The sequence below is a fragment of the Equus caballus genome, chromosome 16, assembly GCF_041296265.1.
Source record: "Equus caballus isolate H_3958 breed thoroughbred chromosome 16, TB-T2T, whole genome shotgun sequence".
Lineage (NCBI taxonomy): Eukaryota > Metazoa > Chordata > Mammalia > Perissodactyla > Equidae > Equus > Equus caballus.
Window position 1 is genome coordinate 6,400,145 of NC_091699.1, and position 24,211 is coordinate 6,424,355.

General features: G+C 35.0%; 1 pseudogene; it reads left to right on the forward strand.

The window, feature by feature from the left end:
• LOC138917974 (regulator of DNA class I crossover intermediates 1-like) overlaps nt 1-24,211 on the forward strand; it is a 72,608-nt pseudogene that overhangs the window by 14,828 nt on the left and 33,569 nt on the right.

A 24,211-nucleotide genomic window follows, 5' to 3' on the forward strand; every position in this document is an offset into this window, starting at 1 on the left:
AGGATCTTTTTTCACTTTCACTGTGGTCTAGTATTAGTAGGCTAATCTAGCAATTGGTCTTGAAATCCTAATTAATTTTTTCTTAGGCACATAGGAATAGGGATTATGGAGTACATAGAATTTGGTGAGAGCCATAAGAGTGTCCTGGATAATGGAAAATCAGCCTGGAGTAAAATCACTTGATTTATACATATATGAAGACTGTATTTAGGCTTTGGCTAGTCCCTAATTCTATTGATCTTTATAATGTGGGAACTTCTTATAGAATTGATTTTTCTTCCTACTGTCTCTGTAATCTGGATTGTTTAATACTGCTGGCTCTGTCATACTTCTTATATTTCAGAACTTTGAAAAGTCACTTTGCTTTCTCTTTTTTTGAGGAAGATTAGCTCTGAGCTAACTGCTGCCAATCCTACTCTTTTTGCTGAGGAAGACTGGCCCTGAGCTAACATCTGTGCACATCTTCCTCTACTTTATACGTGGGATGCCTACCACGGCATGGCTTGCCAGGCAGTTCCATGTCCACCCCTGGGATCTGAACTGGCGAAACCCAGGCCGCCAAAGCGGAATATGCACACTTAACTGCTGCACCACCAGTCCAGCCCCCACTTTGCTTTCTTTGCCTTAAGTTTTAAAATGATGGAGAATAAACTAATCTCTAATGTCCTCTCTAGCCTTAGCATTTGATGGGTCAATGAAATGTGATTTATTTCCTTTTTCTTTTCTAAAGTTTGAATGCCAGCAGTGCACTTATGCTGTGTGGATCTGGACAGATCGAATTCTTTGCTCAGTGAACTCAAAATGGTCAATTAAGACATAGTTATTGGGAAGTATGTTAAAGTACAAGTTCAGTAAGTACCAAAGTCTGGGGGTATTCAGTAACTGTCATTCATGTAGTTTATGAAAATCATTTGGAAAATGAACAGCTTTGTATATTCACAGTTGAAATTCTTGGAAGACAGTATAATATCTGGTTGAAAACTTCAAAACCAGAATGCTTAGGTTTCAGTCTGGCTCTACCATTTATTAGCAGTGTGACCTTGGGCAAGTTACTTAACCTCTCTGCATCTTAGTTTCTTCATCAGTAAAATGGGGATAAAAATAGAACCTACCTTACAGAGTTCCTGTGAAGATTAAATGAGTTTGTACATGTAAAGTATCTGAAGTGTCTAGAAAGGTGCAAGACATATGGTACTCATCATTAGCAATTATTATTTTCATGTTATTATATAATCTCATGTAGCTAAAATACATTTTGTCATTTTACTTATAATTCTTGTACAAATCTTGAATTTGAGATCATAGTTTCATGTATATCCAAAAGATTTATTGTGCATATCTGCTTATCTTGTCATGAATGTTTTATGGCATTCTACTATTATTAATAGAGCAAATAATTTATAACCATTAAATATTGCACTATCATGGGATTCGTTGCAGTGTTTGGCACAGAGATCATAGGTGTGAAGCACATCCATAAAAGCTAGCTGTGTTTTAAAGAAGTTATGAGATTTCAAGTATGCATAGCTGATATAGTAATGTAACTGAATTGCTCTAATAATAAACTTAACATTTCTTTCAATCCTATATAGATTTTGGTCCTTTCTCTACTTCCTGTTGATAGAAGTAGAATATTGAAATACAAGGAAAATTAAAATGGCAGCATTGACCAAGAATATTGCTATCATATGAGAATGTTTCTGTGGTACCTCCTTGCCAATGCATTGATTTCTCTTTGCTTATCTTGATTTTATAATTCAGATGTATTTTATGCTTCATTATTAATGATAGGTGTAGAGTCTTTCTTATTAGTTCTTGGATTTTCTATCTAAGAAAATTTTGTGAAACAGTATATACTATAACATTTGAGAACATTTTCATAGTTTCTTTTCATAAAATAGCATAATTATCACTATACTTTTAGATTTTAATTCCAAATCTTTAATTCAACTAAAATGACATCATTTTATTTTATTTATGTATTTATTTTGGTGAGGAAGATTGGCCCTGAGCTAATATCTGGTTCCCATCTTCCTCTTTTTGCTTGAGGAGCATTGTCCCTGAGCTAACATCTGTGCCAATCTTCCTCTATTTTGTATGTGGGATACTGCCACAGCATGGCATGATGAGCAGTGTGTAGGGCCGTGCCTGGGATCTGAACCCAGGAACCCTGGGTCACCAAGGTGGAGCATGTGAACTTAACCAGTTTGCCACCAGGCTGGCTCAACAATCATTTTAGAGACCATTTCTTTAATCATTTTGTTTTTTATCGTGTTTCCTTTTTCAGGACCAGGGTTCTGATCAAGCAGGAAAGGAGAAAGCAAAAGGTAAAGAGAATATGTTTATTTGTGTTAGCTTTATGAAAAAAGTGATCTTCTGAAGCATTTTTCCAAGGGTAATAACTAAGTGAAATTGGAAGACTCTCTTCCTTTAGTCTTCTCAACCTTGTAGATAGGTTGATAACCAACCATTTTGCTTAGGCAGAACTTAAGGACCTTGTTGATTCTTGTTGTCATTCTAGTTCCAAGATGTATCCCAAGTCTGATAACTTCTCACTACCTATATTAGCACCCTGATTCAAATCATCATCATTTATTGCCTAGAGTAGTATAATGGCCTTATAACCTACCACCTTTTTTTGTTTTTTAATTACATTGATCATTACACAGTAAAGTTGAGCATGTATGTACATTACAGCTCAGCAGTATATATCTGAGTGAAACTCTTCCGCTTGTGAACTTTGAGACATGTACAAGCTTGTTTGGATATTGTTGTTGTTAAGTAGCAAACAAAAAAAAGAGAGAGAAGGAGGAGAAAGAGAGAAAGAAGGACAGGGGAGGAGGAAGGAAAGGGGACCACCCAAATGTCCATTAGCAGTAAAATGGTTAAGCAAATAGTGGCATACCCAAGTAATGATGGAGCAGTGAAAATGTTTCAACTACGTGTAATTAGTGTGGATGAATCTCAAAAACATAAAGTTGGATAAAGAAAGCAACTCACAAAAGAATACAAGCAGTAAGATTCCATGTACGAAAAGTTCCAAAACAGAAAAAATATGTTCGAAGGTAGTAAAATTTAAAGAAAAGCAAGGGAGTGATTATTATGAAAGCAGGATAGTTGTTAACTCAGTGAATTGATGCTTCATTGTAAATTTAACTTGTATTTCCTTGATTACTAATGAGACTGACTATCTTGTCATTCAGGTTTCCTCTTTTGTCAGGTACTTTTCCAAGTAGTTTTTTCATTTTTTATTTGAGTTGTTTGTCTTTTTCTTATTGTGTCTATGTATTTAGGAATTATTTGTCAGGTATATTTGTCCTTTGGCTTTTAATTTTAGTTTTTCAATCCTGTCTTTGAAGAAAAGTTCTTAATTTTAATGTAATTGAATTTATCACTGTTTTTCTGCTTTATCTTTTACTCCTTTGTAGTCTGTGACACAGTGGTTAGTATGATCTTTTAAAGGCACAAATCAGAATTTATCATTCCCCAGCTTAAAAGCCTCAATTGCTTTTCATTGCTCTTAGAATGAAATCTGATTTTACCAAAGTCTAAAAGAACCAGAAGGATCTGCACCCTGCCTGCCTCTCTGACCTTGTTTCTTACTACTTGTCCTATTCATTTTATTTCAGCCACACTGACCTTCTTTCTGCCACTGTTCTTTGTCTGTAATAGTCTCCCTCGAGATATTTGCATGTCTGGCTTGTCAACATTTGAGTCTCAGCTAAAGTATGTCCTCTTAGATTGGCCTTCTCTGATCACTACATCTAAATAGCTCCCTGCCCTCCAAATGCTGTCTCTCCTTTACCCTCTTTAATTGGTCACTCTTTCATAATCCTATATTTTCTTAGAAATTTGTTTATTCTGTCCCCCCATTAAAATATCTTCATGAGAAGAAGGATTTTACCACGTTTGTTCATTTTCTATCTCCTGTGCCTTGAACTGTCTCTAGCAATAACATAGACACTCAATAATAAATAAACTATGAATGAAGGCTGTCCCAAGACTATTTTTAAAAAGTAATCTAACTCTATCTGGATCATTCTTTTGAATATTTATCAGAAAGGGAAAGACACATGGCTCTTCCCAAGGTGTTGATCTCTAATCGTGTCACTTTTCTCTTCTTTGAAAATTTCATACCTTCCTTTACCTCCCCAAACCTCTCTTTCCCAACACTATTCTTTATCACTTCATGCTCGTTAAATGACCTTGTATCATAGTTCAGAGGAAATAGAAGCTATCAGATGAGAATTATCTCAAATTTCTACCACCAGTTCTATAAACCACCTTCCTTCTTCATCCATCTTCTCTTTCCCTCCTCTAACTACAGAAGTAATTCCCTCTGATCAAAGGAAGGTCTCTCTGTCTGTGATCTGGATTCCATTTACTTCCGCTTTCCATTGATATTTACACATACTGAATTTTCTCCTATTAGACAAGTAAAGGTGTCTCTGGGTCCTTTCTCTTTCCTGCTATGCCCTTTCACTCTCATCTCCCATTTGTTCCTTAGTCCACTTCACTGTACAGCTCTTACTAGTGTCAAAATTGAACTTTATAAATCATACAGACAGAAAATCAATAAGGAAATATTGGTCTTAAATGACACATTAGACCAGATGGAGTTACTAGATATATGCAGAGCATTCTATCCCAAAACAGCAGAATACGTATCTTTTCAAGTCGGTCGGAACATTTTCCAGGATAGAGCATATGTTAGGCCACAAAACAAGTCTCAGTAAATTGAAGAAGATTGAAATCATATTAAACATCTTTTCTGACCACCATGGTATGAGACTCGAAATCAACTACAAGAAGAAAACTGGAAATAACAAAACATGGAGTCTAAACAACATGCTGCTCAACAACCAGTGTGTCATTGAAGAAATCAAAGAGCAAGTAAATGATACATGTCTACCTAAGGAAGTAAGAAAAATCTCAGATAAACAGTCTAATCTTACAACTAAAGGAACTAGAAAAGGAAGAACGAACAAAACCCAAAGTTAGTAGAAGGAAGGAAATCATAAAGATCAGAGCAGAAATAAATAGAAACTGAAAAAATACCATAGAAAAGATCAATGAAACTAAGAGCTGGTTCTTTGAAAAGGTAATTGATAAACCTTTAGCCAGACTCGTCTAGAAAAAAAGAGAGGCCCCAAATAAGTAAAATCAGAAATGAAAGAGAAGTTATGTCTGACACCTCAGAAATGCAAATATCATGATATTACTATGAACAATTAGATGCCAGCAAATTATACAACCTAAAAGAAATAGATAAATTCCTAGAAACATACAGTCTTCTAAGACTGAATCAGGAAGAAATAGAACATCTGAACAGACTGATTACTAATAATAAATTGACTCAGTAGTCAAAAAACTCCCAAGAAACAGAAGTCTAGGACCAGATGGTTCCACAGGTGAATTCTGCCAAACATTTAAAGAATTAATACCTGTCCTTCTCAAACTATTTCAAAAACTTGAAGAGGGAGGAATGCTTCCAAATTCATTCTATGAGGCCGACATTACCCTGATACCAAAACCAGACAAAGACACTACAAAAAGAGAAAATTATAGGCCAATATCCCTGATGAATGTAGATGCAAAAATCCTCAGCAAAATATTAGCAGACTAAAATCAACAATACATTAAAAGGATCATACACCATGATTAAGTGGGATTTTTCCTAGGCATGCAAGGATGGTCAGTATGCACACATTAGTCGTTGTGATATGCCACATAAACAAAGCAAAGAATAAAAATTGTATGATTATCTCAATAGATGCAGAAATAGCTTTTGACAAAATTCAACATCCATTTATGATAAAAATTCTCAACAACGTGGGTATAGAGAGAACCTACCTCAACATAGTAAAGGCTGTATGTGACAAACCCACAGCTAATATCATATTCGATGGTGTAAAGCTGAAAGCATTTCTTCTAAGATCAGAAACAAGACAAGGATGCCCACTCTCACTACTTTTATTATATTGGAAGTCCTAACACAGCAATTAGTAGGAAAAATAAAAGCCAGCCTGATTGGAAAGGAATAAGTAAAACTGTCACTGTTTACTTGATGACATGATACTTTATACTAAATATATATATATATACTTTTTATTTTATATATATTGTTTATATATATATACACACACACACTAAAACCTCCACCAAAAATTATTAGGATAAATGAATTCAGTGAAGTTTCAGGATACAAAATTAATATACAGAAATCTGTTGGGTTTCTATACACTAATAACAATCTATCAGAAAGAGAAATTAAGAAAACCCTCCCATGACAATTGCATCAAAAACAATAAAATACATAGGAATAAATTTAACCAAGGAGATGAAAGACCTATACTCTGAAAGCTATAAGACATGGATGAAAGAAACCGAAGACAAATAAATGGAAAGATGTATTGTGCTCACGAATTAACACTGTTAAAGTGTCCGTACTACCCAAAGCAATCTACAGATTCAATGCAACCCCTATGAAAATACCATTGGTATGTTTCACAAAACTAGAACAAATAATCCTAAAATTTGTATAGAACCACAAAAGACCCAAAATAGCCAAGCAACCTTGAGAGAGAAGAAAGCTGGAGGTATCACATTTCCAGATGTCAAACTGTACTACAAAGCTATAATAATCAAAATATTATGATACTGGCACAAAAACAAATGCAGAGATAATGTAACAGAATAGAAAGCCCAGAAATAAACCCACAAATATATCGTCAATTAATCTACAACAAAGGAGGCAAGAATATTCAGTGGGGAAAAGACAGCTGTTTCAATAAATGGTATTCGGAAGACTGGACAGCTCTAGGCAAAAGAATGAAACTGGACTACTTTCTTTTGATATGTGTAAAAATAAACTCAAAATGGATTGAAGACTTAAACGTAAGACCTGAAACCATAAAACTCCTAGAAGAAAACTTAGGCAGTAAACTCTTTGACATCAGTCTTAATAATTTTTTGGATCTGTCTCCTCAGGCAAGGGCAACAAAAGCAAAAATAAACAAATGAGACTACGTCACACTAAAAAGCTTTTACACAGCAAAGGAAACCATCAGCAAAATGAAAAGGCAATCTACCAAATGGGAGAATATACTTGCAAATGATATATCTGATAAAGGGTTAATGTCCAAAATGTATAAAGAGCTCATACAACTCAATATCAAAAAAATAATTCAATAAAAAAATGAGAGGAACTGAATAGACATTTTTCCAAAGACATTTACAGATGCCCAACAGACATGTAAAAAGATGCTCAACATCACTAATCCTAAGGGAAATGCAAATCAAAACCATCAAAAGACAATAAATGTCAAGTGTTAGTGAGGATGTGGAGAAAAGGGAGCCCTCGTGCACTTTTGGTGGGAATGTATACTGTTGCAGCTACTATGGAGAACAGTATGGAGGCTTCTAAAAACATTAAAAACTAACATATGACCCAGCAGTTTCACTTCTGGGTATTACCTGAAGAAAACAAAAACACTAATTTGAAAAGAAATATGCACCCTTATGTTCAGTGCAGCATTATTTGCAATAGCTGAGATGTGGAAGCAGCCTAAGTGTCCATCGGTGGATATATTGGTAAAGAAGATGTGGCATATATTTATTCAGTGGAATATTAGCCATAAAAAAGAATGAAATCTTGTCATTTGTAGCAACATGGATGGATATAGAGGGTGTTATTCCAAGTGAAATATGTCAGACAAAGATAAATATCATCTGATTTCACTTATATGTGGAATCTAAAAAACAAAACAAATGAACAAACAAAAGAGAAACAGACTCATAGACACAGAGAACAGGCTGGTCATTGCCAGCGGTGAAGCTGGTGGTAGGTTGGGCAAAATAGGTGAAGGGGATTAAGAAGTACAAACTTTCAGTTACAAAGTAAATAAACCATGGGGGTGTAATATACAATGTAGGGAATATAGTCAATAATATTATAATGGCTTTGGTGACAGATTGTTGGTAGAATCATTGTAGTGATTATTTCGTAATGTGTGTAAATGTCAAATCACTATGTGTACACCTCAAACTAACACAATGTTCTATGTTAACTAAAATTCAATAAAAAAATTTGAACTTTATGTTATTCAATTCCAAAGATATTTTTCATATACTTTAATGTGTCATCTGCTTTTCCATACCTTCATCGTTTTTGTTTTGGTGATACAAACTTTATTTAGCACTTCATGAAGTGAACAGTCTTCTTTCAGAGAACTGCTGCCCGTTCCCTTCATCTTGAAACAAGCTCTTCCCTTGCTTCCTTTGACACATTCTTAAGATTTTATTTGTCTCCCTGGCTGCTCCTTTTAAATGTCTATTTTCAATTTAAAATTTGATTGTCTTCTGGAAGTTTTCTATTTATCTTCTAATTATTTTTTACTTGTCTCTACCAAATGAGACTTGTTAAAAAAAGTTGAGCCTAACAACAAAAAATCAAACAACCCAGTCAAAAGATGGGCCGAGGACATGAACAGACATTTCTCCAAAGAAGATATACGGATGGCCAATAGACATGAAAAGATGCTCATCATCACTCATCATCAGGGAAATGCAAATCAAAACTACACTAAGATATCACCTTACACCTGTTAGAATGGCAAAAATAACCAAAACAAAAAGTGACAAATGTTGGAGAGGTTGTGGAGAAAAAGGAACCCTCATCCACTATTGGAGGGAATGCAAACTGGTGCAGCCACTATGGAAAACAGTACGGAGATTCTTCAAAAAATTAAAAATAGAAATACCTTATGAACCAGCCATCCCGCTACTGGGTATCTATCCAAAGAGCTTGAAGTCAGCAATTCCAAAAGTCCCATGAACCCCTATGTTCATCACAGCATTATTTACAATAGCCAAGATGTGGAAGCAACCTAAGTGCCCATCAACTGATAGTTGGATAAAGAAAATATGGTGTATATATATGTATACACACACACACACACACACACACACGCAATGGAATACTACTCAGCCATAAAGATGGATAAAATCGTCCCATTCACAACAACATGGATGGACTTGAGGGTATTATGTGAAGTGAAATAAGCCAGATAGAGAAAGACAAACTCTGTATGACTCCACTGATAGGTGGAAGTTAAACATATAGACAAAGAGAACTGATTGGTGGTTACCAGGGGAAAGGGGGGGTGAGGGGAGTGCACAAAGGGTGAAGTGGTGCACCTACAACATGACTAACAATAATGTGCAACTGAAATTTCACAAGGTTGTAAACTATCATAATCTTAATAAAAAGTTAAAATACCACACAAAAAATATTTAGAAATAAACTTGATATCCTATAATATGAAATACGTCACCAAAAGCCATTGGAAGTCATAACTATACATATAAAATATTTTAAATATTTTAACAATCTGTCTTTTATACTCATGCTTTAGTACATTTTTTTACTAAATAAAGATTTGCTTGTCTTAGATATCCCCATAGGAATTGTATGTGGAGGTCCAACTGTCCTAACAACTTTGTTAATGTGCTAAAAAGATTGGAAATGTGTTTTGAATTTATTGTTTATTTGATATTAAATAATAAAATAGTGAAATTGTCTGCAAAAGTTACCCCCCCCAAAAAAGTTGAGCCTAACCTTGTCAGGTAAATTAGTTACATACCTTTGTTCTCTCCAGGAAAAGAAAGATTAGAGGTTATCATGATGGATATATTATGAGGGTTCAACCTCTTCAGCCGTGTCCCCTGGAGTAAAGGCTTGCTCCCTTCATACACAGTGTTTGTACTGTTCTTCTTCATTCCTGGAACATTATCTTCCCACACTCTGGCTAACTCTGACTCATCCATCTATCTTAGAAGTCATTTTCTAAGAAAGCTTCCCTCTCCTCCTGCCCTCCCTCTGCCAACTCTCCCCACATCTACCAGTAGTTTACATACTCCTGATGCTCAGTTGTAATTGTTTGTGTCATTCTCTTTCTCATTATGGTCTTATCCTTCACAGAGTACAGTGCCTTAGGAAATAATATCTTAATTCCAAGACACTGTCAATTATAAGATCCAGAGTCATGTTTTTCAAAGGGGAAAAATATTTACATCCTGAAGGTTCTGTCATTTCATTGCTGACCATAGTGTGATCTTTTTAAAGAAGCCCCAATGTGGAGTTGCACATCACTCAAACAAAACACTTTTTTATCTGTGGTTAAGTTTGCATAAAAATGCAGCATTTACTTTTTTGCTTGATAGCTGGCAAGTCTCTTACAGTTCTTATGTTTTTTAGAATCTTAAAAGTCTATTATAATTAATATTCTGAAATATCAATGTGATAAAACCTTAACTTCTTGGAAAAATGATACTTCCTCTTGCATTAAATTTTTTACCATCTTGGACTTTTTTCACTTTTTATATCTCACATTTATAATCACGTTTATGCCATTGTGTTATGAGTTATATAGTGAAGAAGAAGATGTTTTCACAATTTGTTATAGTGTCTAATACATAATAGTTGCTCAATAAACAAATTTTGAACAAATGCCTTTGAACTTCTTAAATTAAGGATGTAATCTGAGAGGAAAAGAATGAAAATAAGAATAATTCTGCTCAATCAGAAATAAATACTGAATGAAAAATGATAATTATGTACAAGTCTGGTTTAAAAGAAAATCTAGGAGTCATGGGGACATAACAGAATTAAGTTAGCTTTGGCTGCAGATAAGTTCTCACATAGCTTCTTTTTGTTTTTCTCTTCTCATTTCAGTTGACTTTTATTGGCACACAGCTATGCATATCTTTAGGCTTTTTATATCTGTGGTATAGCATACTTTGCAGAAAAACAAGTTTTTAGCCTATCAGATTTGTTTTATCAGGTTTTTAAAAATGTTCCACATTCAGATAATTTTTTTTAATCTTTTGATACCTGGGAATGGCTTTATACAGTTCTGTTTTAAAGGCATTATGCTTAACAAAAGAAAGATTATAAGAAGCTGTAATTTAGAGTCTTTGGGCAAACTACAAGTTATCATGATTCATTTTAATTTATATGTAAACATGTAAAGGAGGTGTCACAGAAATATAAAAAATATCAAGTCAATTATTTAATAGCATTATTGCTTTTTATTATTGATGATTCTGCCTGAAACTATATGGTTGCTAGAATAACTTTTTATTTTTAATTTTTTTAGGAATATTTTGAAAAGAAAAGGTTAAAATCACAAATGAAATTACGGGGAGTTTTATCCCCTGTCAAAAATTCTGCTGTCAGTTTAGACCTCCTTAACCTGTATATGGTAAATCAGATATCTTGCCAGAAGAAAAAAACCTGGTAAGTAAGCCTCTCCAGTAACATTTTGTTTTGAGTCTGATGTGATCATAATGTTTAGTTTTCCAATAATTTTGTAATTTTAGAATTCAAAGGATGTGGAAAGTAATTTTAAAACTTAATTGCCCTCTTAAATTAGAAGCTTTGTTAGTCTCTGCTTAAAATGTTTTATTGTTTAATCCATTTATTTTTTTTTTAGGTGGTGTGTTATATAAAGTTAATTTTATAAGGTATGGTTAAACTTATAGCGCTGTTGTTTCAATTATTATGTTATTTTGTCTAGGCAGATAGTTACCAAAGTTTGGCTAAAGAGCAGGGAATAAATATCTTTACTGTCTTATCCTATTTGGAGAATTTGTTTGAAAGGAAGAGCTGAACAAGTTTTTGCCTCAATGATTAGTTTCCTATCTCATAACTTGAATTTCTTAGACATTCTTGGGATGTTAACTATAGTAGTCTAATACTTCAAAATAAAGTTCATTTTGGCCTGCACTTTGATTCTTCAAGTAAATAAAAAGTTTAATCAGAGTATTTTTTTCTCTCTCAAGGAAACTTGTGTCTGATATTTAATTTTTAAAACAAGTGCTAAAATGAGAGCTTAAGAACTGAGTTCATAAAAAAGGGATTGAAATTGATCACAGTATTGTTAGTGTCTCCTCTTTTCCTTTCTGTGCTATTTTTGTTTCTCCACAGATGACAGTTGTCACAAGTAAATGTAGTCACACTTTAGTAGAAGTAAATACATTATTAATAAACTTTAGGAATAAAAGTTTCTCTTGTAAATATATTTGCTATATTTAGTTCTTTTTCTTCATTTGTGTAATAGTGTTATCAGCTATTGTCACCATGTCTTACATTAGATCCTCGGATCTTATTCATCATTTTGCTGAAAGTTAGTACCCTTTTCCCAACCTTTCCCTATCCCCCAATCGCCAGATCCTGGCAACCACTTTTCTATTCTCTGTTTCTATGAGTTTGACTTTTTTTTTTTTAGATTCCACATGTAAGTGATACCATGCAGTATTTGTCTTTCTCAGTCTGGCTTATTTTACTTAGCATAATGCCTTCTAGCTCCGTACATGTTGTCACACATGGAAGGATTTCATTCTTTCTCATGGCTCAGGAATATTCCATTGTATATATACACACACACACATACACACCACACCATCTTTATCCATTCATCCATTGATGGACGCTGAGGTTGTTTCCATATTTTGGCTCTGTGAATTATGCTGCTGTGAACTTGGGAGTGCAGATATCTCTTTGAGATCTTGTTTTCATTTTATTTGGATATATACCCAGAAGTGGGATTGCTGAATCATATGATAGTTCTATTTTTAATTTTTTGAGGAACCTCTATATTGTTCTCCGTAGGGCTTGCCCCAATTTACATTCCCACCAACCATGCACAAGGGTTCCCTTTTGTCCACATCCTTGCAAACACTTCTTACCTCTTGCCTTTTTTTTTTTTTTTACTTTTTGTGAGGAAGATTGGCCCTCAGCTAATATCTGTTGCCCATCTTCTTCTTTTTCTTTCTTTCTCTCCCCAAAGCCCCAGTACATAGTTGTATATCCTAGTTGCAGGTCATTCTAGTTTTTCTATGTTGGATGCTGCCACAGCATGGCTAGATGAGCAGTATATAGCTCTGTGCACAGGGTCTGGACTGGCGGACCCTGGGCCACTGAACTGGAGCACACAAACAACTATTTGGCCACGTGGTCAGCCCCCTCTCTTGTCTTTTCGATGATAGTCATTCTAACAGGTGTGAGGTGATATCTCATTGTGGTTTTGAATGCATTCCCCTGAGGATTAGTGATGTTGAACACCTTTTCATGTACCTGTTGCTCAGTTGTATGTCGTATTTGGAAAAATGTCTGTTCAGAGGGTCCTCTGCTCATTTTTTAATCGATTGTTGTTTTTTGATATTGAGTTGTATGAGCTCTTTATGTATTTTGAATATTAATCCCTTATCAGACAATATGATTTGCAAGTATTTTCTCCCATTCTTTAGATTGCATTTTCATTTTGTTGGTGGTTTCCTTTGCTATACAGAAGCTTTTTGGTTTGATGTAGGACCAGTTGTTTATTTTTGCTTTTATTCCTTTTACTTTTGGTGTCAAATCCAGAAAATCATCATGAAGACTGATGTCACGGAGCTTATTCCTTATGTTTTCTTCTAGGAATTTTATGGTTTCAGGTCTTGTATTTAAGTCTTTAATCCATTTTGAGTTGACTTTTGTGTATGGTGTAAGATAGGGTTCTAATTTAATTCTTTTACATGTGGCTGTCCAGTGATGTATTTAACTTTATATATTTCCTTTCTCCCTCACTCTGTTTTCATTCATACATTGAACGTATGTTTTTTGAGTACTTACCCTAAGTATTGTATTGGATTCTGGAAGTAGAACAGAAAATAACAGGGGCAGGACATGCTGCTGTAGGGGAGGAAGAGAATTCCTCTATCTCTTGTAGGTTCTTCTGGCTGGGCTATGAATTAAATTGACATGAGACAGAATAAAAGGAGAAAATCAAACAAAGCTTTGTAACATGTATACATGGGAAAAATCCAGGAAAACTGGTTAACTCCCAGACTGGCTAAGGTTGTCATCTTAAATACCGTCTTTGGCTAAAGACAAAGGAGCATGTTGGGGGTGGGAGGGAGTCAGTTATGGGAGATTACCAGAAAAGGACAGTAAACAAGAGAAAGGTTATTATGCGGATTTAAGTCCTTGCCTTCTGCCTTGATAGGAGTTTCTGGACATAAGGGTATCCCCCCTCTTCCTGGTACAGAGAGGGAGTTACCTTTACAAATGGAGATTTCCCTTACAAATGTAAATGTGTTTTACAGAGGGTAGCTTCTACTTTTCAGAGCTTCTCGCCTGTCTGCAGTTTCTTAAAAGTAATCAGCCCCAAATAATCCTCATGCCAAAGAGACACATTTTGGGGTGGCCAATTCTGATCCCCCACACTACCAAAAAATAAGGCACCTTGGCATATTGAATATTTTGAGCTGAGGAATTTGAGGAAGCAGCATGTGCAGGAAGGATTTTCATGTGAGAGGTGCCCTCGCTATACCCCGAGAAAAGGAACGTTGTTATCTCCAACCCAGAGGGAACACCGAGAGGAATCTAATGAACAGACCTTGCTGTTTCCCTCAGTTTACTACACTTAGCTGATACCCCTTTTTGTCCTGTCCCATTTCCCCAGGACTTTCCGCTCTTCATCAAACCTAGCTTAAAAATGCTCAGGTTTAACCACTTTGGGTCTTCATTTCCTTACAAAGTTTTCCACCTAAAACTTATATTAAATAAATTTGTTAATCTGTCTTTTGTTACAGGCCCCCAGCTGATAATTTAGAAGAGAAAAGATTTTTCCTCCTCTACCAAAGCAAGATTTTATTAGTTAGGACTCATGACTGCAAATTACAGAAACTTAAAAAATATATATTTACTTACTTAATGTTGTGGACTGAATGTTTGTGTGCCCCCAAAATTCATATGTTGATGTGATATTAGGAGGTTGGGCCTTTAGGAGGTGATTGGGTCAGGAGAGTGGACCCTGATGAATGGAATTAGTGCCCTTGTAAAAGAGACCCCAGAGAGTTTTCTCACCACTACCACTGTGTGAGGACACAGGGAGAAGACAGCTGTCTGTGAACCAGGAAGCGAGCCCTCACCAGACAGCGAATCTGCCAGCACTTTGATCTTGGACTGCCCAGCCTCCAAACTGAGAAATAAATTTCTATTTTGTATAGTTCACCCAGTCTATGGTAGTCTGTTATAGCAGCCTGAACGGACTAAGACACTTAACTAAAAGGAAGGGTAGTGGTGCATCTGGGCCTCAGAGACTGCTTGAGTCAGGAAATTGAATACTACCAAGATTCTTTTTCACTTCAGATACTAGTTTTATTCTCTCAGACTGGCTTCATCAATGAAGCTTAAAATGTGACATTAAAAAACTAACATTGACAACTAGAAGCTATGTACCAGGGGGCTTTGGGGAGAAAAAGGAAAAATAAAATCCAAAAAAACCCCACTATGAACTAACATTGCTCATCTCTCCAATTTCACCACCAGGGAAATACTGAGAGCTGCTTCTCTGATTCTGAATTTTTTAATGCCGCTGGAAGGATGTTGCCTTGCTCTGCTGGTGTCAGGTCTCAGTGCTGGAACAATTACTTATAACCAGAGGGGTGTAATACCATTATTGAGTGGCAGGTGGTTGCCACTAAACCAATTACTTTTTCCAGGGAAGCAGGGTTATATAAGAAGATAGAAGCTCTCCACTGCAACTCTGTAGTTTGTGCATGTGTAAAAAGCATTTCCTGGAAAAGGAGCATAATTAAAAGTACTAAGCGGTCAAAATAGTTATATTGTCTATAAGGAGAGACAAGGCTGCTGCATCTAAAGTTTAAAAATCTAGTGAGGGAGATAGAGTTAATCAAGTACAGTAAACTATGTTAAGTGCTATAATAGAGAACATATGTAGTGCTATGGGAGTGTGTAATATAGCAACTGATACAGTCTAGGGGTTAGGGAAGTTTTGAAGGAATCAAAAAATAAAGCAAAATTTGTAGGGCCCCTTTCATGAGGAGAATGTAAGATGATGAAGAAAAAGATGATTTGAATTATCTGTGATAGTTGCTAGTACTGTAATGTCTTCTATCATGTATAGCATATAGGTGGTTTTAGTAAATATCTAAGATGTACATTTACTTAATGACCATGGTATATCAACCAATGCTTTTAAAAGATTTTATTATTCATTCTTGATTTTTAATTGCAACTTTTTCATTATAGAAACTGTGAGAAAACCGATCCATGTGAATATGAATAGAGACATAAAAATGCCCCTGAGAAAACAGGATTTAGAACTTCCAATGTCACCTCATCTTGTCCCGTCTAACCTCTGCATTGATGATATGGAAAACAAGTAGGTTTTAGCTAGGTTGTATATTATTAGGTATTTGAAAGAGTCATTATCAACTCTGTTTTATTCATTGGGAAATGTATAAAGGGATTATCCTAGCTCCAGTTTTTGTTTGTTTGACTGTTAGCAGTATTATTAAACTATTAAGACCTTTGTCAATGAACTAATATCCATGCTAAGTGTTTTTTGGATGCATAGTTTGACTTTCCTTATCATAAAAATCTCTCTCTAGTAATAATGTAATTTTTATAAAACACAGTAATATTATAACCCTGGAATGATTTGCTTAAGAGTTCCATATGTTTTCATATTTGTATAGAACAGTATGAATTTTAAATATTTATAAAAGATAATCAATTTTATTGCCACCTATGTGTTTAACTGTTACATTTTCTTTTCATTAGTTTACACTATCAAAGACAAGGCAGCAAGGAAGAACTTGGCCCAGTTAAGGTGAGAGTTAAACAAAAATTTTTTTAAGTTATTTTAACAATTGTGACATGCCACTGTTACCCAACCAGGTTCATTTTTGCCCGCCGCCCAGAAAGCCAAACACTGAGATGACGAGATAGCAGCAGAGAGAGGGTTTACTCACAAGGTAGCCATGTGAGGAAGCGAGCTCATGAGCCTGAAATTTGCTTCCCCGAAAACAGAGACTCAGGGATACATATGGGCCGGGGTCAACGTGGTCTGACATGTGGAGAGAGGTGATTGGAGGTGAGGAGAGGTGAGGTAATGATGAGCTGCACAAGCGTAGTCAGACTTGATGCCTCTTCATAGGACCCATGTTCACAAAATGGCGACATCAGCATGATCTGAGGGGAGAGTTTTTAGCCCCTTCAAGTTAAAAGGTCGCCTGTCGGACATCTCCGTGGGCCCAGTTGATGAGTTGGTGGTCTCAACTGGCCTGAAGTGGACAAGGAGTTCCAATTCCTGAAAAACAGCTCACACACGCATTACCATGGTGATGCAGGCACCAGGAAGATGTTCCCTATAGGAGCCTAGCGGGAGTCAGCATATTGCCTAAACAGCACAATTAACAATGAGTGGGTTAAGCAGCTAAAAGCTATAATCAGTAATTGCAAAAGGGAAAAAAACTTTAGTTCCTAGCTACTTAATCATCAGTGGCTCACTTTCTGCCAGTTTCACCATCAAGTGATATAAATTTTTTGAGAATCAGAGAAAATTAGTTATCCTTTAAAAAAATTTTTAGTCTTTAAAATTGTTCTTTTAGAAGTTTTTAATGTAAGAAACCTATACCTTAAGAATATTTTAACGATTGCTTATGAGAAACCCTTTGGAGTTCTGGTAATGTAGACTAGGCCTTTGTGTGCAAAGCATTTGATTCTGCCTGTCACTGAAGAGCTGCAAAGGATAATTCATTTGGGGAGTTCTCCTTTGGGTTCATGTGATCATTGAGCGATTCATGTTTTCAAACGTGGTGACCCGACTATTTTATTTTATATCAAATTGTGATTTTCAATATTCATGTTGATCCCAAGATTATTTTTCTTTCAAAGTATATTTCAAATAATTATTTTTTAGCAAATAAGACTTTAATCAATTAGAAAACACATAGATTGTGATTAAAGCTTGAAATGTGAAAGTCCAATGCCATATTATTAATTATTCTTTCCTTTGAATAGCCAAAGTTAAGCTACGTCAGAAAGATAATGGCAGTGATACTAAAATCTCTTGGAAATCTTTCACCTGAATTGTAGATAAATGAAACTTAGATTTCCTGTCATTAGGAGATGACCTGCAGGAATGGAGCTTGAGGGTAGAGGGGACCATCGGTGAGAAAGGCAGATGGAAAGGAGCTCTTAAGTATAATCTTAGTTGATAACCTCTCTTGTCTTAGTAAGGACTGTCAGTTACTGATGACTTGCCTTTACTTGGGACTTTTTCTCTAACTCGTGACCTTTTTCACTTTTATTTTAACTTTCCTCGTCTCTAGTTTATATATTTTGGCAAATCAAATGATTGTATCTTCTTTCCTATAGTCCTCACAAGTCATGGACTCATATACAATGTTTGAACCTCAATTGAGCAGAATAGAAAACTGCAGCTTCACACCACCATCTTTGTCAGCAGAATTAGCTTCTAACAGAGATATTACAGGACAAAATTTTATTCCCAGAATAGTGCCTAGTCCTCAGAAAGTTGCATATGAAAAAAAGCAGAATGAACAGGTACCTTTCTTTTTTTAAATAAAAGTCTTTATTGAGTTAGATAGGTTACAATCTTGTGAAATTTCATTTGTACATTATTGTTTGTCAGTTGTGTTGTAGGTGCACCCCTTCACCCTTTGTGCCCAACCCCCACCCCATCTTTCCCCTGGTAGCCACTAATCTGTTCTCTTTGTCTACATTTTTAAATTCCTCATATAAGTGGAGTCATACAGAAATTGTCCTCCTCTATCTGGCTTATTTCACTTAACATAATTCCCTCAAGGTCCATCCATGTTGTTGCAAATGGGACGATTTTGTTCTTTTCTATGGCTGAGTAGTATATCCAGTCATCTGTTGATGGGCACTTAGGTTGCTTCCATGTCTTGGCTATTGTAAATAATGCTGCAGTGGACATTGGGGTGCATGGGACTTTTGGAATTGCTGACTTCAAGCTCTTTGGATAGATACCCAGTAGTGGGATGGCTGAGTCATAAGGTGTTTCTATTTTTAATTTTTTGAGGAATATCCGTACTGTTTTCCATAGTGGCTGCACCAGTTTGCATTCCCACCAGCAGTGTATGAGGGTTCCTTTTTCTCCACAACCTCTCCAACATTTGTTACTATTTGTTTTAGTTATTTGTGTCATTCTAATGGGTGTAAGGTGATAGCTTAGTGTAGTTTTGATTTGCATTTCCCTGATGATCAGCGGTGATGAACTTCTTTTCATGTGTCTATTTGGCCATCCGTATATCTTCTTTGGAGAAATGTCTGTTCATGTCTCCTGCCCATTTTTTGATCGGGTTGTTTGATTTTTTTGTTGTTGAGTTGTGTGAGTTCTTTATATATTATGGATATTAAGCCTTTGTCAGATATATGACTTGCAAATATTTTTTCCCAGTTAGTGGGTTGGTTGTTTGTGAACAGGTCCCTTTCACTCACTAGTTCTTAGCATTTTATATTTTTGTGATATGCTCTTTTTGTCTTTTTATGGATTGAAAAAATATTAGTTGTGGGTTGCTATAGATATAGCCAAATTAGGAGAGAAATTAAGTATAATAATTCTTCTTAGGTCAAAAACTTAATTCTCTGGGCTGTAGAAGATTGTGAATCCCAAAACTGGAATGTTCTTTAAAAGTCTTTGAAATCATCATCTTTTTATAAAATTATTGATAGTAAAATTGACCATAGTTCAATGTGTTATGTAATACTTGATTGTAATCACAGTAAAGGAGTAGTTGGTGATGTCATGATGGCCCAGTATACATGATATGGAAAGGATCCTGTGAATAGCAGTACATAATCTCAGTGATGTCATAGTAATCTGTTAAAGTATAAGTTGTGATGGCTTGATTCTTCCTATGACTTGAAAGATAGCTGGTTATATGCACTTCCATCCAAGACTATGCACATATATGTATATAGATAGAGATATTTAGTGCTAAAATGTTCAATCGTTGTAGTCTCTATAGTTAAAATTATAAAAACATCCAAATTTTTGAAGTTTGAAATATATATGCCATAGAACATACCAAGAAATGATCTTTTACTAAGTTTACATAGAGTTAAAAAATATAAAATTATTAAAGGTTACTATACTAATATATAATGGTAGTGAGTAAAATGGTTATGTAAACACTCTATCTTGTTAACAAGGTTAACAAGAATATTTAGTTTTGAATCTCTCCCATTTTTAGCATGAGGTGGTTTTATGTGATATTTGTGTATTATTTCTAAATTAATTTATAATTAGCAAATTTATAATCATTTATAAATTATAGTTATATATTACAGTATTATAGTTATATACAATATGTAATGATATTCAATTTTATTGAAGTATATTTTCTGCTTTTCTGAGAAGGGAAAATGATGTATTGTGCTAGGCTTATTAATTTAAGGACCCAATAATTTTTTGTTGTTGCTTTGGTGAGGAAGATTGGCCCTGAGCCAACATCTGTTGCCACTCTTCCTCTTTTTGTTTGAGGAATATTGTTGCTGAGCTAACACCTGTGGCCCTCTTCCTCCATTTTGTATATGGGTTGCTGCCACAGCATGGTTTGTTGAGTGGTATGTAGGTCTGTGCCCAGGATCTGAACCAGTGAACCCTAGGCCGCCGAAGCATAGTGTGGGAACTTAACCACTATGCCACTGGGCTGGCCCCCCAATAATTTTCGAGTGATGCAATGAAAAACATTCAGTTACCCGTTCCATTTGTATTTTATAAGATTAAAACTTGCATCCTACATCAGCTTTAACTCATCCTTTCTTTGTTAAATAGTTTATAGGATAGAGAATGAGACCCTGTGTAATCTATACTTGAATAATCTTCTACTTAGAGACTGCAGGTTAGTGATTATCTCCAAAGGGGTAAATAATGTTGTACTTCATATGGCAGAAGAGAGAAAAGAGAAGCTAACGTCCCTGGTAAGCTGTGGTGTCACATTGTGAAGTATTAGGGAATTTATTTATTTGGATATATATTTGGAGAGATTTCAGGAAAATTAAAATGAGACTATAAATTACATAAGAAAATGAGTTGAAAAACAGGTTAGAATAAAAAGTGGTCTGGGGCTTACTAGTCCCTGGAGAAGTAGTATTGAGCCAATATATAATATTCTCTTCTGTTTTGATTTATTTGTGTGTTTCTCGCTTCAAGGGATGACATTGTCCCTGCACCATTGACACTGTCTCTCTGAGGCTGAGATGAGATGTGTTATCAGACTTTATTTTCAGCTTTTCTTGATTTTAGACCTTTTTTTAAAAAAAGACTTTTAGTATCTCTTTTTGCCTGCACGTCTTTTTTTTTCTGACTCTTTCTGTCATTGCTTGTCTTTGGACGTCTCGTTTCTGTGTTTCATGGCTTATACATAAAATATACTACAGATATGAATTATTATTGCTGGATAGATTAGTGTTGGGCCATTATAATATCTTTATATGGTACCTTCCTCATTAACAAATGGGTTATCACATCTGCTTTTCACAAGAGTCTTTCCATACTTTCCCCGTTTTGCATTCAGTGGTAGCGATATTCAGAAAGATTAAAGTAGCAGAGGCTGGCCCTGTGGCCGAGTGGTTAAGTTCACGCGCTCCACTACGGCGGCCCAGGGTTGTGCCGGTTCGAATCCTGGATGTGGACATGGCACAGCTCGTCAGGCCATGCTAAGTCGGTGTCCCACATGCCACAACTAGAAGGACCCACAACTAAAAATACACAACTATGTAACGGGAGGTTTTGGGGAGAAAGAAGAAAGACAAAATCTTTTTTTTAAAAAAAGATTAAAATAGCAGTCTAAAATTACTTAGTAAATGGAGGAACTGAGATAAGTGCAGTTGTTTCCTTGGGAGAAATCATTATTTTCTGTCAGCGATATTTAACTTTTATTTACTCAAGATCTTGGTGTTCCGGGTCTTTTTTTTTAATCTTTTTTTACCTCTGAGAAAATGGTTAGCTCACCATAGATCAACCCTGTTATTTTAGCAGTCATTCAAATACTGACACTGCTTTCATTATTAGAACAGTATTTATTTTGTTTTCAATAAGGACACTTTCTTTTAGACTAAAAAATACATTTTTAAACTATAGATGTCTACTTAAATGAGGTTTTACGGTAAATTATTTAAATTGTATATATGTACATTTACCCTTTTGGCAGGTTCTTCCTTTTTTTTTTTTCAGCTCAGTAATGTTAATTATTCTAATTCCGTGATTTCCAAATTAAACAAAAATCAAGATGCTTTCAGTCCATCATATAAAACAGCACAATTTGGAACGTTATTTGAAAGATTAAACAGGTAAGCAAAGATGTTGAAGGAAATAAAGAACCTGTAGCATGCTTTCTTTGAGTTATTAATTTGATTTTACTGGACAGAAGTATTTTTAGTTAGAAACGTGAACAGACCTAAGTAAAACTTCTAAGGAAGAAAAAACACTGTAAGGAAAATGTAGCATTTAATTAAAGTAGTTATAAGTAACGATTTTCTGATGTATATATCTACCTTTCATTTATTTATTTTAAAAAATATTTTGGGCCAAGGTGCTTTGCGTCTGTTTTATAATCCCTATTTTATGAATTACTACTTTCTTTTTCTTTATCATAAACATAATAATTTTTTTTTCATATTTATGGTAGTTGATCAGTGCCCCATTTTTATTTTCTAGGTGTCTGTATTTAAACTCTGGTTCGTTGTTTTAAAAGACATTAAACTTGTAAAACCAGTTTGAATCACTCTTGGTAATCATAGTGAGAAACTTTGACTCTGTAATTCTGTCTCAGTCTTCCTCATTTTAGTAAATGGCACCACTATTCACTCAGTTGCTTAAGCTATAAAAAAGTTGTACCTGATTCCTTCCTTTCCTTCAGCTCCCAATATCTGTTTCACAAAGTATTGTCAATTCTGTATTCTAATAAACTTTAAAGTTATCTACTCATGTCTCCATCTCTACAGGTTCCATTTCAGTCTAAGCCACCACTGCCTCTTGCCTAGAATTGTAATAGCCATATAACAGTTCTTTTTGTTTCCTCTTTGTCCTTAGGTCTATTTTTTTTCACACTTTATTAATGTATAATCAACATACCATAAACTGAACTTATGTAAAATGTGCACTTTGGTAAGTTGTGACATATGTCAAAAATAATGACCATTCATTATCCCCAGTAGTTTCTTTGGGCACCTTTGTAATCCCTTCCTCTGGCTACTTTACATGCCTTACTCCCATCCCAAGGCAACTGCTGATCTGCTTTCTATCACTGTTGATTAGTTTGTATTTTCTAGAATTTTATATAAATTGCATTAATACAGTATGTTTTCCTTGTTTTGGTCTAGCTTCTTTGACCTAGCATAATTTGAGATTCATCTATGTTGTTAGTTGTGTATATCAATGGTTCATTCCTTTTTATTGCTGAGTAGTATTCCATTGTATGGCCATACCACAGTTTATTCATCTGTTGATGACCATTTGGCTTTTTTCTCCAAGTTTTTGCTATTCCAAATAAAGCTGCTATGAAAGTTCATATAGAAGTCTTTGTTTAGACATATGCTTTCATTTCTCTTGGGGAAATATCTATGAGTGGAATGGCTGGGTCATATGGTAGGTATATGATTAAATTTTTAAGAAACTGACAAACTGTTTTCTAAAGTGATTTGTACCATTTTACATCGCATCAGCAGTGTATGAGAGTTCCAGTTGCAGCATACCTTTGACAACACTTGGTAAAGTCAGTCTTTTAAAATATATGCCATTCTAGTCAATATGTAATAGTATCTTACTTTGGTTTTAATTTTGCATTTCCCTAATGACTAATGATGTTGGCATCTTTTCATGTGCTTATCAGCCATTTTTGTATCTTTGGTGAGATGCTTACCATTTTCCTTTCCTTAGTGGTGTCTTTTTGAAGTAAAAAAGGTTTTAATTTTGATGAAATACAGTTTATTAATTTTTTCATTTAGAAATTGTTTGTGTGTTGTCATAGCTAACAAGTCTTTGACTAAGCCAGGGCCATGAAGATTTTTTCCTATGTTTTTTTCTGTCTTGTAGTTTTAGATCTTACATTTAGGTCTATGATCTGTTTTGAGTTAACTCTTATGTATTGTGTGAGGTAAGGGTCTAAATTCACCATTTGCATTTGTGGAAAGGAAAGAATATCTTTTCCCCACTGAATTGCTTTGGCACCTTTGTTGAAAATCGATTGACCAAAAATGTAAGTTGTTTTTCTTTTCCCCCAGGAATCTCAGTTCTGTTCCATCGGTTAATTATGTCTATCTTTATGTCAGTGCCACACTGTCCTGATTACTATAGCTTTACTGTAT